This window comes from Bactrocera dorsalis, chromosome 5 (assembly GCF_023373825.1).
Source record: "Bactrocera dorsalis isolate Fly_Bdor chromosome 5, ASM2337382v1, whole genome shotgun sequence".
Classification (NCBI taxonomy): Eukaryota; Metazoa; Arthropoda; class Insecta; order Diptera; family Tephritidae; genus Bactrocera; species Bactrocera dorsalis.
The window spans coordinates 56432580-56447908 of NC_064307.1; the positions used below are offsets into that span (position 1 = coordinate 56432580).

Below are 15329 nucleotides of genomic sequence, written 5' to 3' on the forward strand. Positions count from 1 at the left end.
CAAACATATCAAAAAATATAATTTAAGCACAAACAACCAAGGACACCACCATTATGTCTTTTACAATTATAATCATAAAGTTTTACTTACATATTTGAGGAAATTATTTTATCCAAGTGCACGAAAATGAATATATAACGGCTTTCCGCCACCAAAACTTCAACGTACAAAAACGTAATTACGATCGCAATGCAGAATACATAGAATTGGAATTTTCGAAGTTGAATCAATTTCCTACAAAACCTAATTAACAAGATATTTTTTTAAGTAGTTGGACGCGAGATTTAAATTGTTCTATCTGATAATAAGAAAAAATAGAAAACCGTTAGGCGGAGGATCTTCCCGTTACAATTAAAAACTCATATTTGGAGAGGCTTTCTTAGAAAGGTCTAGGAACCTATTTTAGCGAGTACCAATTGAAAAAAAAAAAGTTTTTTGAATCACCCTAATATATATATATGTATATATAAGTTATAGGACGTTTTCTTTTGGAAGCAAAATTGTATAGACGTAATGTTCTTCAGAAGACACTGTCGCAATAGTCACAATCCCAAAATTCAAGTCAATGAATGGCGTAATGTTTGTGTGGTGCAAGTTATGCACTTAGTAAGATATCCATCCCTAAAAAAGAATATAAAGTTAAACACGATTTGGGTCATTAAATGCGCCCTTTAAAATAAATTTGCCACAATAGATATCAGATTTATACAGCTATTAGCTTTTATAGACACTAGCTTTACTTGTAATGAAGTCAACAACATTTACATAAACCATTTATTGATTTCAATTCGAATTTAACAATCGAACATGTTAGAAAATACTCAAATGATCGTTTAAACGCTACGCGCCTAAAAGCAGATTTCAAAGTTTTTGTTTATATACTTAATTTTACTGATTCTGTTTTGACTGTTTTACTTTTTCTCTTAACTGTATTACATTTGTGCGGCTGTCATTGAAAAGTTGGCATTAAAGTGTTACAATTGGGATTATTATCGACACCAGTTGAATTGAATGGAGTTTTACTCTACGACACAACCACATATATAGACTGACGAAGACAAGCAGCTACCGAAAGTTTTTTCGTTACATCTTTACGCCACATAGCCTAATTTTTTTTGGTTACAATAATTCGCTAGGATTTATGTGCGTCTTGGCGGATTGAAATGTCTTTTCCAATACCTCACTCATTTCTCAATGTCACAGTAGTGCAACAATATCAGCCGCTCTTTCATCTGCGCTGCCGGCAATCCACTGTCGCTTAGACATTTATGCTTTGCCAAACTTTTTATTGTGTTTCTGCTTTGCCGGTCTTTTGTGGATTGCCGCTGCAAGATTTGCCATTTATCCATTTTGACAATTGATGAAGTCTTCTTAAAACTTTTACCACCTTCAAACAAATACAAATGGTCCTATATATATGTATATGAGGGTGGATGGGTGTAAATGTGTATGTGTATGCTATAAAATTCGTTTTAGTTTGAAGTGAGTATGCGGTAAGCTCAATGCGTCTGCTGGGACGTCAAACTTTGACATTTGACGATATTTGACATTATTTGCCGAAATTTTTTCACTCACATATATACATATCCTGCTAAAAGGATAAAAAGTGTCTACTTTTACTTTCTCTGTCCGCAGCAGCTGAAAACTTCTCTGCTCCACAACCAAAAACACGAAAAAAATGGAGTTCGAGTAAAAACTGAAAAGCGGTTGAGTAAATTTTATGTGCTACTAAGTTTTCTTTACGTTTGTCTTGCCTTTTCCTTAAGTTTTCTTTTATTTCTTCACGCAACTTGTAATTGACAGCAGCGCTGAGCAAGCAGCAAAGAAATGTTTGTCCGTAAAGCGGAAACCAGACCACAAGTAAGCAAGAGAAATACCGAGCAACAAATAGAGAAATGCAATAAAGTAAAGTAAGCAAAGGAAAATGTAATCTTGCAGGACGCCAGCAAAAAAAAAAAAAAAATAACAAAAAACAGTTAACATTCCTTCTTTTGAAACAAAAAAGTAGTTGCGCTGATGATGACTTCAATTTTGTTTGTTCTTTCGGAAACGGAAGTAGCGCCAGTCTTCAAGACTTTGCACCGTCAGTGGAAGTACAAGTATTGCACAGTGTCATTTGGGTAACCAGTAATATGTTGAAAGCTTAATTTATTCGAATTAGAAATAGTAGAAACGTGAAGAAGCTTCAGAATAAAAAGTAGATTAGAAAAAAATATTTGTAAGTAGTTCTTAATTGCTTAGACGATTATTTTCATACCCTGAACAAGGTATGTTAAGTTTGCCACAAAGTTTGTAACACCCAGAATGAAGCGTCGGAGACCCGATAAAGTGTATACATAAATGATCAGTATGTTGACCTGAGTCGATTGAGCCATGTCCGTCTGTCTGCATATATACGAACTAGTCCCTCAGTTTTTAAGATATCGTTTTGAAATTTTGTAAGCGTCATTTTCTTTTCAAAAAGCTGCTCATTTGTCGATATCTGATATCGGACCACAATAACATATAGCTGCCATACAAACCAAACGATCGGAATCAAAGTCTTGTGGGGAAAACTTTCGCATTTGACGTGGTATCTTCGCGAAATTTGACATGGATTACTGCTTAAAGTAATAGTATAATCTCTTCCATAGCTTCCATACAAACTGAACACATAGTTATTAAAAGAAATGCACCTGTGAAGTGTATATTAGCTTCGGTTTTTTTATAAAAAAATCGACAGTTCAAATAATATTAGCATAGGACACAACAGCAATAAATATGTTTCTACATTTGTCTACCATCTAAGTAAAGCACCAAGTAACGTTTTCAGTGTACCATTAATATATAATATTTACAGCTATTTGCCTACATCGAAATATTGGTAATGAGGCGTATGAGACCATTTTCGCAAATTTCAATGAATTTCTTTTCAAAATGTTGTATTCGTGTACTTCTAAAGTAACTTAGAAGTCGCACGGTGCATTATGAAGTGAATACGGAATGGTTAAAATGTGATTTTTGGTCAAATAATCGGTCACAAGCGTCGATCTATGAGACGGATTCTGAGCAATTTTTGGTCGTCATCACAGTGTTTCGAAACCGGAATTTTTTGGAAATCATATTGCCTAAACTGTAATTTTAATTGTATCGATGAGAAACAGATTGGTCAGAATGAAATCCCAAACAGAATGAGTGAAAAAAAAATTTACACCGAAAAGAATTGTTGGGTCAAATTTTGAACAAAAGTCAAAAAAAAGTTGATCGAAAAAAATATTTACAAAAAAAATTTATTTTAATTCTTCTTTTATCTCTGATAAATACCCTATGATTATTTTTTTAAATAAAGTATAGGGTGGTCCGAACAAGAATTATAAACGTCAAATTTTTATGATTTTTTGATATTTGTTGAAAAACTTTGAAATTTTATATAAAACCAAAATCTATTTCATTTCTTATTTGAAAGGTGGCAATAAAAGCTTTAATTTCAAAGCTTCAGTTTTAAGAGAGTTATGCTAATTTTTGTGGATTGCTAGAATAGATGTAGAATAAAAAAAAAATTGAAGATACTATTTTATAACACAGGCATATTTTATTGCATTCTACAGAAAAATTACAAATTATCAGTCATCTACCAATAAGTTCATTGCTTCCTCTGATAATTTCAGGTGTTTCTTCTCCTTCAGTATTCTCCTACTTGTGATTGCGGGATCAGAATTGGCGAGCAGATAATGTAATATGTCTTCACAATTGTCTTTTCTTGATGTTTTCCTCGCATGGTAAAGCCTTGTGTTTCTGAAGTCCTTGTTTCCTGCTTCCAATGCTTCTTCTGATAGTTGCCCAATGGGGACCAAAAATGAACGAATTATTTCAGCTCCATGAATAAGAACCTTGTGGACAGTTGGTGGCATATAATGCCATGAATATTTCTTTACATAGAGACCAGCAGTTTCTTTTCCGTACTTAGAGAACTTATCGCAGTCTATCTTATATCCAGAAGTTATATAAAAACAAAGGGGGAGAAAGAGAGAGCGAAAGAGAGAGAATAAAATAGTAAAACAACAGAGAGAGAAAAAGGTACCACCACAAGCAAAAAGAAAACACTATATAAAGACGGACACACATGCGGACTAATTAGTGACAAAAAAGAAAAGATGGCGATTAGCCGAAACCGGTCTGAAAATAATAAAAATTTGACGTGGGATGACGGAAAGTCACCCGAAAACCAATATGATTAAATTATTCAATAAGTGATTCCGAGAATTTCCGTTCTAACGGGTGATTTTTTTGAGGTTAGGATTTTCATGCATTAGTATTTGACAGATCACGTGGGATTTCAGACATGGTGTCAAAGAGAAAGATGCTCAGTATGCTTTGACATTTCATCATGAATAGACTTACTAACGAGCAACGCTTGCAAATCATTGAATTTTATTACCAAAATCAGTGTTCGGTTCGAAATGTGTTTATCGACAAATTTTGTTCAGCGATGAGGCTCATTTCTGGTTGAATGGCTACGTAAATAAGCAAAATTGCCGCATTTGGGGTGAAGAGCAACCAGAAGCCGTTCAAGAACTGCCCATGCATCCCGAAAAATGCACTGTTTGGTGTGGTTTGTACGCTGGTGGAATCATTGGACCGTATTTTTTCAAAGATGCTGTTGGACGCAACGTTACGGTGAATGGCGATCGCTATCGTTCGATGCTAACAAACTTTTTGTTGCCAAAAATGGAAGAACTGAACTTGGTTGACATGTGGTTTCAACAAGATGGCGCTACATGCCACACAGCTCGCGATTCTATGGCCATTTTGAGGGAAAACTTCGGACAACAATTCATCTCAAGAAATGGACCCGTAAGTTGGCCACCAAGATCATGCGATTTAACGCCTTTAGACTATTTTTTGTGAGGCTACGTCAAGTCTAAAGTCTACAGAAATAAGCCAGCAACTAATCCAGCTTTGGAAGACAACATTTCCGAAGAAATTCGGGCTATTCCGGCCGAAATGCTCGAAAAAGTTGCCCAAAATTGGACTTCCCGAATGGACCACCTAAGACGCAGCCGCGGTCAACATTTAAATGAAATTATCTTCAAAAAGTAAATGTCATGAACCAATCTAACGTTTCAAATAAAGAACCGATGAGATTTTGCAAATTTTATGCGTTTTTTTTTTTTAAAAAGTTATCAAGCTCTTAAAAAATTACCCTTTATTTCTATGAAATAAATACTGAGAGTGATATACTAAAATCGCTATAACTCCCAGGAGGGCAGGTATGGGCAGCTGATTTTTTCACAGTTCGTTGAAAACAAATCATATAACATTTCTTTAGTAGTTTGGAACTGGGACTCTCTGGGACTTTTTAGATATTGCTTACCTAACCCAAATTTAAAGGAAAAATGGACCTTTAGTCGGGTTTTCGCTCTAAAAAAGGTGCATATGAAAATGTCTCAAACAAAATTCCTTTGTTTTACAGAAGATAATTGTACAAAGGCAAATTTTTTTTTCCGAATCAAAATATCTGTCACCAAAATCAAATGATATTATTTTGAATACAGCCCTGAAATCCCCTCTTTTCGTGAAAATTTTGTATATTTGACTTCTAAAATCAATTAAAAATCAACGGGCCAACATAAAAATAAGCTTTATGTGTTTTTTATTTACTTGGAATGTCTGTGACAAAATTGCATCATTAAAAACACTGAAAAAATAATCGGAGAAAAGTTACTTTTCCACTAGCCGCAACACAGTGGCGTCACTCAATTTGTGCGGAACAAACCGTGCACACACCTTTCGTAAGCCCAAATGTTCGGTCAAAATGCGATAAATCGATGTTTTGGAGAAGTTCAATTCCATTTCCATGAATTTTAATGATGATGTCGGCTGATGTTTTATGAATTCACGCATAGTTTCTATGGAATTTCCGATGATCACGGATTTTGATCGTCATTTATGTCCTCACGATCACTTTGAAAACGTTGAAACCACTTATGCACTCTACTACGGGAGATTCAAAAGGTCCTGTTTACTTTGGTAAGCACCTTGAACAAGGTAATCAATAAAGTGAAATATTTAAACGCACAATGTCACCCATCTTCTTTCGTTATTTACATATTAAAGCAATTAATATGTCAACGCCGTACACAATTTTTAATCTGCGACACTAAATTTACACTTTCTAAGATATCTTAACGACAAATTTTAGTGGATTAGAAAAGTAAATATTTCCTGAAAGACAGTCGATGGTATTCAAGTACAAGAAACTTGGTAAGTACAGTAATAATAAAACTTAGTTGTTTGACATTACTTACTCCAAGTTAGTAAACGTAAGCCTTTCAAAAACATATACAATTTTCAGGTACCACTTTTCAAATTGTACTCGGGTTGGTGTTGATGACATAGAACTTGGGCATATCTAAATCTGGGTCCGTTCTCTTATGATATTTTCAAAATTTACAAACCGCTATGAAAAAAATATTTATTTAAAGCCTAAATTGTGCCGTTAATCTCAATACCTGTTAAATTTTCATACTTTACACTAAACATGCCCACAGTGCTCCGTGCCACTTATTGTTCAATCTCGCGCAACAGCCACGAGAGTTTGACCTCGATACACAGCGTGGGAATTGTTGATTAAATTACTGATTTATATATGTATTTCTGTATTAAATTAAAATTCAAACTCCGCGCAAACGTTAACATAACGCAGACTACTTAAGGTGGAAAGGAACGGCCTGTGACATTTGCATTTATAAAGCAGCATTTACAGGCAAGCAGTAATTTTGTATAACATTTGTATGCAACATAATTTTTGCACACATTTTTTATTCGGTTATGTGAAGTACCGTTTTTGTACAAATTTATGAGATATCTCCACAAAGCGAAAGTTTATAATGTATGCATGAAGACACGGCGTCCAGAGGCGGAATACGAATTTTTTGTGATAGGGAGTACATAAAGAACATAGTTTATTTTTATTAAATGTTAAAAGATTGGGCCAGTTGAAAATAATCAAAAGTCGCTTGTTTTTTTTGGCTTGAAGTAAAATTTATAGTCTTTAAAATACTATTCAGTTGATAGAAAAGTACTTTCCCTGTCCAAAACATTATAATGTGGAAGCGTTAGTATTAAGGCTTCAAATGAATGTGTGACGGAAAGCCTTGTGGTTCACGAAATTCTAGTATAGGCCATCTTGAAAAAGATGATACTGAAGATTGGAACAGAAGTCGCCATTTTGTAATTTTGTTTAAAAAATCAAAAGAAATAGATTTTTATACACTAAGTACAAATTTAAACCTTTTTTCTTAAAGCCTAGAATAGATTATCAAACCTATAGACTGGTCTAAATGCTTGTAAAAAATAATTCATTAGAGGACGTGAAATAGATTTATTAACCTCAAAACCTCATGAGGAAACTTCAACCCGCTAAAAATATTACTACCCCTCCATACATACATATCTCTGTCTGTAAGCTGACAGGTACTAAGCCTTACAAACAATTCCAGCAATTGGATTCTGAAGACGCTTTTCACAATTTTTGTTGTTGCAAAAGTCGGCGTATCGTGCATTTGGCAAGACACTGAATAGTCGATGTGATTGGATTAGTTGGTCGTTGCGGTACTACGGAAATGTAGTGATGCATGCGAATGACTTATATGCTTTTTAGATGATTGTAATAAATTTTTGCTGACATATTTAGTTGATGAAACTCGGCCGTAGGAGGAATATGTACGCGGATTGTAGAAAAAAACTCTGAACAGTGCGCATAAATCGTCGCTCAACTACATATGACACACATACATATATTTATGTATATATATTTATGATATGTATATATATTTATGTATACTTATGTGATTTATTTGGAGACACCAACATTTATGCACATGCTTCACGACGCTTGAGTGCATTCGATGTATTTGTAAGTGTAAGTCCACATTTGCCACCTCAATTGACTTCAGTGCAATAATCCTCAAATATACCACAAGTGGAAACTAAGTATATATAAAGGGTGATTTTTTAAGAGCTTGATAACTTTTTTTAAAAAAAAAACGCATAAAATTTGCAAAATCTCATCGGTTCTTTATTTGAAACGATAGATTGGTTCATGACATTTACTTTTTGAAGATAATTTCATTTAAATGTTGACCGCGGCTGCGTCTTAGGTGGTCCATTCGGAAAGTCCAATTTTGGGCAACTTTTTCGAGCATTTCGGCCGGAATAGCCCGAATTTCTTCGGAAATGTTCTTCTGGAATAGTTGCTGGCTTATTTCTGTAGACTTTAGACTTGACGTAGCCCCACAAAAAATAGTCTAAAGGCGTTAAATCGCATGATCTTGGTGGCCAACTTACGGGTCCATTTCTTGAGATGAATTGTTGTCCGAAGTTTTCCCTCAAAATGGCCATAGAATCGCGAGCTGTGTGGCATGTAGCGCCATCTTGTTGAAACCACATGTCAACCAAGTTCAGTTCTTCCATTTTTGGCAACAAAAAGTTTGTTAGCATCGAACGATAGCGATCGCCATTCACCGTAACGTTGCGTCCAACAGCATCTTTGAAAAAATACGGTCCAATGATTCCACCAGCGTACAAACCACACCAAACAGTGCATTTTTCGGGATGCATGGGCAGTTCTTGAACGGCTTCTGGTTGCTCTTCACCCCAAATGCGGCAATTTTGCTTATTTACGTAGCCATTCAACCAGAAATGAGCCTCATCGCTGAACAAAATTTGTCGATAAACACATTTCGAACCGAACACTGATTTTGGTAATAAAATTCAATGATTTGCAAGCGTTGCTCGTTAGTAAGTCTATTCATGATGAAATGTCAAAGCATACTGAGCATCTTTCTCTTTGACACCATGTCTGAAATCCCACGTGATCTGTCAAATACTAATGCATGAAAATCCTAACCTCAAAAAAATCACCCGTTATATAAATATTGAAATATGTTACACGGACTCTTGCCTTGCATCTATTTTGTTGGAAATGGTAACCAACACATCAACAAGTAGCAGCTGTATGTGCGCCTATGAAGATGGAAGGCTACACAAATACACACAATTACATATTTAGCTATATACTCACAGCTCAATCTTGGAACTCATAGTGGTATGGGTAAACAAATTTATATGAGTTTATAGCACTTGCGGTTCTTCTCCACCACACACGTATCCATAAACATATAATATATGTACATATGTATGTATATATGCACATATGCCACATTTGACATAATTATGTGCGTTTGCACGTGAGTAGGCTGCAAAGTACACACACTTGACGTACGAATCAAGCATACACTTCACTCAGTTTTCAATTATGATGCAAATTTCAATAATTTTGATCATTTACATAATTTCAAGTATTTGAGAAAATTTTGAGTGGAAATTATATGCATGAATGTGAATGCAAAGTTTCAGCCGAAGTATCAATTGCAGATATTATATTTACGCTTGCAGTCACACATGAATACATAAAAGCGGCTGAAGATGAAAGCATATTTTAACGCATTTGAAAATGTCACAGAAATGCGAGGACTGTCAATCGAAAGTTGTTATACTGTTGGAACTTTTTGTTGACATTAATTATGTAATTTATCACAAGTTCAAGTAATGACATTGAGAAAATATTATAAACGGAAAACTAAATACCATATTTAATGAGAAAATGGATAATTTGTGAACTTTAGATACAATTTGTTACTACCGAATTATTCACATTTATGTCCATGGCAAGTGGGCAAAATAGATCGAGTGATTTTATAAGGAAAATTCTGAGGCACTTTTATTGAGTGGAATCTATTAGTCATTATTCAAAATTTTTTAAATAGAATATAAAATCTTATTTTTCTTCAAAGATTATTGAACACAATGATGAGGGTGAACTGTCACAAGCTCAGAGAGACTATGAAGTTGATTGGACTAGTTTCCACAATAAATGCAAGGAGTCAAAACAACTATTTAGATATCTATTAAAATAAATATAAATAAATTTTCGGTTGATTATATGCTCTTTTGATATAACGAAAAGGCAAACATACGGTTATAGCCAAATCAGCTCAGTTCGTCATCCTGTTTAGGGTATAAAAAGTTGGAGAGTAGTTGATAACGAACGACGAAATATCATGTACTGTCCTTTAAAAGCTTGAGAGGGTAATAAATCCGGTTCTTATGCAGAGACATTAAATTATACACCCAAGATGGTATGAGAAGTCTTTATAAGAGCTGGTGCGAAAATTGGACAATGGGCGTGCCCTGTCCACTTTTTGGTTAAATCCCATATCTAGGGATGTGAACAAGCGATTTCGAAAAAATTTAGTACGTGGCATTCTCCTTACACTTATGTATATCACAGTGTGAAAATAGGAGAAATCAGACTATAACCACGCCTACTTCTCATATAGCATAATTTTAAATTCCACTTGATTCGTTCAGTTTCCAGTACACTAATCAAGAACCATTTAATATAACAGGATAAAACTTTGCACGAGTAATGTCTTTAGTGTGTGCCACCTTACGACCAGAAATTGTTTAAATCCTATAACTTTTCAAGCCCTTAGGTACCGAATGTTTAGACTCCGGTACCTATGGTTGACTTTTGATCGAAAATGTCGGTAAATACATCATATATGTATATAAGTGAAATTAAGGTATGTCTGTATGTCAAAAATGGTTTCAATCGGACCAATACTTCCCTTAGTCCCCATATATCTGATATAAAAAATTTTGAACTTCGGGGTGACTTTGTACCGCATATATTTCCAATATGTAAGTTATCCCAATAAAAATAAGAGAACGTGTTTTATTCATAACAGTATATCTTTGTGTCCAAAATAGATAAATTTGAGCAAAAACTTGGCCTAGCCCCTTTATAACTAATACGAGTACCAGGATTTTCGAACATCCGGTTGACTTTACTTTATATGGTTGGTTTTACTCCTCAAAATATTTCCCTGGCTATGCTCTATGATTATTATATTGTTATTGTATTTATAAAATTTTTATTGTTCATTTTTAATAGCATGCTTTGTTAGAGCTTCTAAGCTTCTGCCAGCGAAACAATAACCATCATAATTTCATTAGCGATTTTTGTAATTCTTTAAAAGCATTCCAATGACTTTCGTGTGTAGTCTCTCATATTTCCTTTTACTTCACTTAGCGTAATATGAAAATTGTGATTTTACCGCATGTAAGCTTCAAATATAAAACACTCACTGAAGTAATTTTGGCAAATTTATTTTGACCAGCGTTTTGAATATTTTCTTAAATAAATTTTTGTTCAAAAACACATAAAAAGATGATAAAATGATTAAAAGCTTTCAATTAAATTAAAAACAATCTTTCGCTTTTCACACTTTCGACTTTGAAACCAACCATGCGCTGAGTACGCTGTACGGCATTTTATAACGTCACGCTGCACAGTGGGATTGTGGTAGCAAAAATGAAAATGGTTTGAGAATAAATCAGAATGAAAGGACACTAATCTAAACATGTGAACTTTTAAATTTTAAATATCTGAAGTCATGACACCTATTACACTTTTTATCGGTTTAACTCTGATTTTGACAACTATAATAGTCTAAAAAACCTCTGATTAGCTGACTTCGGTTCGTCAAGCGTTAGACAGTAGTGAATCGAACGAACTATACCAGCTGCTCAAACCAACTGGCGGCAATTGCGGTTCAACCCTTTGGTTGCTTATTTTCCCTAAACAGAGTATATTTTTTTCACAAAGTTTGTAATACAGTTTATCCCTGCAAACTTCTGAAAGTCCTACGTTATTTTGCATTTTAGATGACGATATTTAAATGATCAGCATAACGAGCAGAGTTGATTTAGCGATGTCGGTCCATCTGTATACACGCGAACTAGTTCTCCATTAGATACCGATTTCAAATTTTGTACATGTTCTTTACTTCTTCAGAAGCTGCTCACGGCAGGCAAGTGCTTGTATAGAAAACTTTTTCAATTGAAGAAATGACTTCAAAAATGTCATAAAACTTTTGAATGGACTCTTGTCTTAGATATGAAACTTTTTATTTGTGAAGGGTATTTTAGCTTCAGTGCTGTCGAAGTCAACGTTTTTTCTTGCTATACTACAAGTCTATAAAATCCACATGGGATCCATAAAAGGGGTATCTTTTTTATCTAAAAAATCTGATATACTGCCCCAGCGTGCGTCGCACTGGCGGTAGTCTCCTACATCGCAGCCCTGAATGTTGCCGCTTGTTTGTTATAAAGCTGAATGTTTGTTTTGCTGCTTTCAAACAGCCACTCTCATCCACATACACACACAAGTGCATAGATACACAATTACAAATGTATGAATGAATATACATATAAAGCAAGTAGACTTGCAACCATTTCCGTTAGTAGTCGCCTGAATGCATAGTACATACAAGTATGTATGACTCTGTATAAAAGCTGCTCGTGAGGGGCGTACAGCAATTGCGCTCGAAGTTAATGGCCTAGAAACGCCGATGTTTGTTGCTTTTGTAGTTACTTTCACTTTCACATTTACTATTATATATTACTACTGCGGTTTGGCCTTCGTTAGCAGAGCATCGCTCTCCCTACATTTTAGCATTTCGATCAATATGGCAAGCCCGTGGCTTCCCTTTCGATTTTCCACTTTCATTTGCTTTTCAATTTACCAGTCTCAGTCTCAGTGGCAGTCTCAGTCATCTTGGTATGCTTTCCGTATTCTTCAAGGCATTTTCCTGCGGTTTTTATTCCATTTCCATTTTGCGTTCTAAGTGTTCCCATCGTGTGTTCTTGCTTCTTCTGTTTGCTGTAGTCTTTGTGTTGGTTTTGTCTTTGCTGCTTCAAGCAAGTCACTGAGTCCCCGAGTCACTGCCACAATTGTGTGCTTGGGAGAATGTTCTTAAATGGCGTTGCATTGCTTTAATTTACTGACACTACTTAAAATTCATCAGCTACATTATTCATGACCAAACGTCGAGTAGGTCATACATATAAATATACAAGTACAAGAACATTAGCAGGAAATACGGATACACTCGTTCCTACTCAATGAAATACAAATACTAAGAACAGCGAAAGTTTTCAATTCAACTAAATTAAATTCAATTCGGTGGTAGTGACCGAATCAGGACTGTATTTCGTTTTAATCAATGAAACATGCACACTTCAAAGGCATTTTGTGCAAATAGCCAATGTTGACTGACCGCCCCGATGACAGTGTGTGTACATTTTTTTTTTTGCAGAAATTGCCTTTGAAATCACCAAGTGAGGTGTGATTGTTTGTTTCTTAAATTGTGTGAATTTGATAATTGAATGAGGGACGACATTTGTTGCTGTTGCTTCCGTTGTAGCGGAATAAAACATTCCTCAAATAAAGTTAGGAGAACGCCGACGAGTTAACAATCCTTGGCCGGATATGAAATTGGCACAACTACCAAGGGAACGATTAGGTAAGTATATATTTTTAGTATATAAAAAAACGGGGAACATGGTTGTAGTGACTTTAAATCAATGTAGTGTTAACAAATCGAACTTTATTATACAAGTTAGTATTTATTTTAGTAAGTTCATTATTCACTACAATAGAACGCTGTTATTTATATTCCTGAAATGTGGAAAAAGTACAAAATTGACTGAAGTTGATAAAGTCACAATTTTGGCTTTGTGATCGTAAAACTTGAGTATACGTAAAATTGGTGATAAAATGAATTTTAGCATAACTACTGTCGGGGTTTTCCTTCAGAAATATGCGAAGACTCTGTCTTTAAAACACAAAACGGGTTCTGGACGCCCGAAGGAAACTACTACCAAGGATGACCAAGGACTAAGAAAGATTGAAGAGAAGTCATATATTCTGATGAGTCCAAAATTAACATTTTCGGTTCAGACGGAATGTCGTACATTCGCAGAAGAATTGGTGAACTTTTCAGTAATAAGTGTGTCAAACGTACCGTCAGGCAGGGGGGAAGTCGGATGATCTGGTGGTGTTATTCCTATCATGGTGTTGGACATTTGACGTTGATTGATGGAAATATTTACCCCACTAAATACCAACAGATATTACAGGAAAACCTGGTCCTTTCAATTGAAGAGCACTTTCCCTATATGGACAACATAATTTTTCAGGATGATTCTGCGCAATGCCATCGAGCCAAATCGGTAAGTATAAACATGTTTTTATATTGTATAACCTTATTAAGATTTAATTTTTACAAAGAAATGGTTAGTACACATTTTAATTTATTTCAGATAATAAAATATTTAGCAGAATTGGGTGTTTTATCAATGGACTGGCCTGGAAACAGTCCTGATATAAACCCCATAGAAAACCTTTGGAACATCATGAAAGCGCGGATAACCAAGAAGAGACTTGGATATTGCCAGACCTTGACCGAATAATTGAAGAGATTTGTTACGAGTATAACGGTATACCGGCACAATTTTTACATCCGTTAGTTGATTCCATGCCCGAATAAATAAAAACCGTAATAAAAAACAAAGGAGGCGCCACGAAATATTGAATGAAGACAATTTGATGTGTCTATTATTATTACTAAGTTATTAAAAAAAATCGGGTTTTTATTGTATCGCGTTTAGTTTTGAGAACATTTTTTATAAGTATCATAGTAGAAATTTAAATATCGGAGATATTTTGTTTCGGCTTCTAATAAAAATTATTTATTTTGAATTGAATTATTTATTTTTGTTTCGAATACTTACATGAATCAAGTTTTAAATAAAATCAAATAATAACAAATTTCTAAGGTGCCCACTTTTTTTTGTCCGCCACTGTATATAAATATTAGGTTGTCAAAAAAGTCTTGCGGTATTTTCGCTAGTTGGGGCTGAAAGCGCGTAGTTCTAGTTTTATTCGTCGCATCGGGTCATGCTATACCTTTTTGGAAAGCTCATTCCACGCGCACTTGATTGATTGTCGTTTCTTTTAAGTCTTTCGTGAGTTATAGCGTCGCAAACATGGAGCAAAATAAAGAGAAAATACGGCATATTTTATAGTACTACTACGATAAAGGCAAAAATGCATCACAAGCCGCCAATAAAATTTGTGCATTTTATGGACCCGATACAGTTTCCATTTCCACCATACAACGATGGTTTCAACGTTTTCGTTCTGGTGTAGAGGTGGTCGAAGATGCGCCACGCTCCGGAAGGCCTGTCGTCGAAAATTGCTATAACATCGCTGAATTGGTCGAAAGAGACCGGCATAGTAGCAGCTGTGGCATCGGTCAAGAGCTGGGCATGAGTCATCAAAAATTTATTTCAATTTCAATAAAAAAAAAATCAATAAAAATACCGCAAGACTTTTTTGACAACCCAATATAAATAATGTATAAATACAGAATATCCAT

The 15329-nt window shown here is 34.8% G+C and overlaps 1 protein-coding gene across 1 annotated transcript in view; it reads left to right on the top strand.

Annotated features, from left to right (window-relative positions):
• Nucleotides 1-15329, top strand: part of LOC125778955 (gram-negative bacteria-binding protein 2-like) — a gene marked incomplete at its 5' end in the record, with an annotated part of 217652 nt that overhangs the window by 479 nt on the left and 201844 nt on the right. The gene's annotated exons all lie outside the window — the stretch shown is intronic.